The sequence below is a fragment of the Sinocyclocheilus rhinocerous genome, unplaced genomic scaffold (genome assembly GCF_001515625.1).
Source record: "Sinocyclocheilus rhinocerous isolate Xijiao unplaced genomic scaffold, SAMN03320098_v1.1 scaffold2006, whole genome shotgun sequence".
Classification (NCBI taxonomy): Eukaryota; Metazoa; Chordata; class Actinopteri; order Cypriniformes; family Cyprinidae; genus Sinocyclocheilus; species Sinocyclocheilus rhinocerous.
In genome coordinates this window covers 5661-9236 of record NW_015641062.1, presented here as the reverse complement: position 1 = coordinate 9236, position 3576 = coordinate 5661, and the positions used below count along the sequence as shown (strand labels likewise).

The following is a 3576-nucleotide window of genomic DNA, read 5'->3' as shown; positions in this document are numbered from 1 at the left end:
TTACTTCTCTTTATTATTTTGTCCGCACTTATAATTATTTTTTAATATACTTATTTAACTTAGTGCCTTGATCTCACTTCTACTGCACTGATATCAGAAAATGTTCTCCTTCTTTTCACACAGACATCCAAAATGTAAAAACCTATAAAAGATCTTGATTCAATTTTTATTGATACTATTTTCCTAAACACATTCACTCCTTCTAGTCCCTTTATTCAGACAGGGCTCATTCTTTCATTCTTTTTCCCTTTTTTTATAGGGCTAATTCATTCATTTTTTGTCCCTTTATTCATACAGGGCTAATCACTCATTCATCCCTCTCGGAGACATTCATACGGACACAGACACAGTTTCAGTCTCATACAACAAAACACTACACTCTTCCTCGAGTGACCTGCAGTGCTCTCGCTCTTTTACTGATTAATCTCCCTCAATTCAGTAAAAAAATCAGCGCCCAGCAGGGATTTTTGCCTACCCGTGCAGCCCTTTGAGCCTCCTTACACCTTTTTCTTTCTCAAAGCGGTATCCGTAGGACTTGTGCGCTTTCCTTTACTATATCTGCTTCATTGTTGCTGTCCTTTTAGGTCCCGACTACAATAAACACAGACCATTGCATGCAATGTATTTCTACCTACACCATCCAGTTTCAATTTAGGTCACCTATCAAGGCCTTCCTAACAGTAAACCAAATCTGTGCATGCAGTTATTTCTTCTGGAATAAAAACCTCTTTCTTGTTTTTTTCTAATTCTGGAAGAGCAGATTTTAAGTGTCCTTACCACCAAGGGCAGACCGGCAAACAACACTAACTAATTATATAAGCAAAAATGCGTACCTTTAGATGGCCACCGTTTGTGTTGCTACGCCAAAAGCCAGCCCAAAGTGGTCGTCCACTCTGCTGCTCCTTTCCAGTCCCTGTTCGGGCGCCAATTTGTAGTGTCGTCAGCCGCTGCTCTGAGGAATCACACTCTCTCTTTTTATACAGTTTTGACTTTAAGGCGTGGGGTATATATTCCATACAGTTTTCTTTATGCATACAATTCGATTCCTCCCTAGAGAGAAGGGGCCCCCAAGTCTTGTTATTGTAAAGAAAAAAAAAAGATTAATAAAAATCTTCTGCAGGTTCTACTGCTGGCCAAAAATCACTTCTGGTGCAGGAAGATGTGCTGACTTTTTGAGGAGGGAATCAAAAAGGAGCCCACCTTCCCATACCGGGAGTCGAACCCAGGCCGCCTGGGTGAAAACCAGGAATCCTAACGGCTAGTCCATATGGGAACTGCCTTGTATTGGCCACAGGCTTGTGGGCCACTTTCCATACGTGTGGCCAGTGTGGGGGACGCATGTGAACAGTAGCCTACTTTTTGATCAGTTCATCAGTAATATTCAGGAAATAATAGATATTGCCCTGCCACCCCCATCCCCGTTGGGCAAAGGGTCGAAATGATCACTTGTTTGTGTTTCGTGAACACTCGCGCCTTGCAAGGCGGCACCATTGTGCTGCAAAGATGTATCGGGAGAAGCACGATTATTAGACGACCGATCGTCATTTCCAAAAGGCAAATATTCCCCTTCAGAGTCAGAATCGGCGAATAACAATTGCAACACATCCTCACGGTACAACTTTTATTAGGCATTTGGCGATTTTCTCTCACAAATCTCACAGCTTACCCGCACCCCTAAGTATGACGTCTTGTCGCAATTTTGCAACTTTGGCGCTAAGAGGGTTAACAATTTGAGAATAATTTAGCAAAACAAGAATTATCCGAAGTGATAGTTAACTGAATTAAATCGTGATGCATGCATTCAAGGGATCTGTTTTTTGACTCGCCCAAAGGGGTTCAGATTTTTTGGCAGATTCCTGTGATTGCTGAATAGATACCTCAAACTGGTAATTAAAGTCTTGTCCAGGTGAAAATACTCACGTCATGCATTTGAAAACACGCATGGTAACCGTCATCTAGAGGAAAAACAGCCTATAGTAGGTGTGTCAAGTTACAAAAATGACAAATTTTGAGATTAACAATGAAAAAGAGACAATTTTTTTAATCGGATAAGTTGATGATTATTCGCTCGTTCAGTTTCATTTAGTTTACAACTTATTCTCAATGTCCAGGTGGCAGTTCGGAATAAGGCTACAAAATGGGAAGCCCATGACATCAAAACCACATGGCATTACACCCTTCAAAGTAGTGAAGCAGTTACAGAGTAGCGATGAAGTTGTTCATTCAAGAATCAAATGTCAGCCAGTGTGGAGTTTATTACCACGTTAATCGCTGAGCTTGTCGGAGTGCTTGTGGGACGAATGGCAATGTGCGCGTCTCCCATAGACATTGGAACGGGTGTGCAACATATGGCTTTTGTGGAATAAAAGACGCGTGCTTGGAGATTTGCCTTTTCTTCTGGACTTTTCGGAAAAAAAACACTTCCAAAAACACAGACAAAAGTGTCTTTCGATTGCACCAGATTTGTTGGTTTTTGACATGACAGAGGCCAGAATTATTGTCTGCTTATTCTCAAGCTGTTATGAGGAGTGCAGCCCACCAGCTCACCAGCTCACCAGCTCTTCCCAGGTGGTCTAGTGGTTAGGATTTGGCGCTCTCAGCAATTCTGGCCTCTGTCATGTCAAAAACCAATAATTCTGGTGCAATCGAGAGACACTTTCGTCAGTGGGCCAGTGGTGCAATGGGTAACGAGTATGTCTACGGATCAGAAGATTCTAGGTTCGATTCCTGGCTGGCTTGCTCTGTATTTACTTTTCTCAGGCTGTTTTTGTAATTGTTTTTTTTTTTTTTTTTGAAAAGTCCAGAAGAAAAGACAAACCTCAACGCGTCTGACTACGGATCAGAAGATTCTAGGTTCGACTCCTCGCTGGTTCGCTCTGTGTTTACTTTTCTCAGGCTGTATTTGTAATTGTTGTTTTTTTCCTGAAAAGTCCAGAAGAACAGGCAAATCTCAAGGCACGCGTCTTTTATTCCACAAAAGCCGTATGTTGCACACCCGTTCTAATGTCTATGGGAGACGCGCACATGCTTCGTGATTGCCATTCGTCCCACAAGCTGAAACTGAACCCCTTGGGCGAGTCAAACAACAGATCCCTTGAATGCATGCAACACGATTTAATTCAGTAAACTATCCCTTCGGATAATTGTTGTTTTGCTAAATTATTCTCACATTGTTAAGTCACACAACAAAAGCCATTGGCCACTCCAAAACCCTGCCCCCACACTGGCCACACGTATGGAAAGTGGCCCACAAGCCAAGATTCCTGGTTTTCACCAAGGCGGCCCGGGTTCGACTCCCGGTATGGGAAGGTGGGCTCCTTTTTGCTTCCCTTCTCAAAAAGCCAGCACGTCTTCCTGCACCAGAAGTGATTTTTGGCCAGCAATAGAGCTACAGAACCCTAATAGGTTGAGGTTCTGACTAACACTCTATGCCTTCGATAGCTCAGCTGGTAGAGCGGAGGACTGTAGGTAGGAGTGTTGGCAATCCTTAGGTCGCTGGTTCGACTCAGGCTTGAAGGAGGTCCATTTTCAAATGCCCACATTTTTTCTTGTTTGGCTGGGTTTCTCGCAGCTGCA

At 43.0% G+C, this 3576-nt stretch overlaps 2 non-coding genes across 2 annotated transcripts; one reads left to right on the top strand and one right to left on the bottom strand.

Annotated features, from left to right (window-relative positions):
- Window positions 1-1201: 1201 nt before the first annotated feature.
- Window positions 1202-1273, bottom strand: trnae-uuc (transfer RNA glutamic acid (anticodon UUC)). The gene has a single exon. It is a non-coding gene; the product is annotated as a tRNA-Glu (tRNA).
- A 2158-nt stretch (window positions 1274-3431) lies between these two features.
- trnay-gua (transfer RNA tyrosine (anticodon GUA)) lies at window positions 3432-3519 on the top strand. Its single transcript is given in 2 exon segments — window positions 3432-3468; window positions 3484-3519. It is a non-coding gene; the product is annotated as a tRNA-Tyr (tRNA).
- The last annotated feature ends 57 nt before the right edge of the window (window positions 3520-3576 follow it).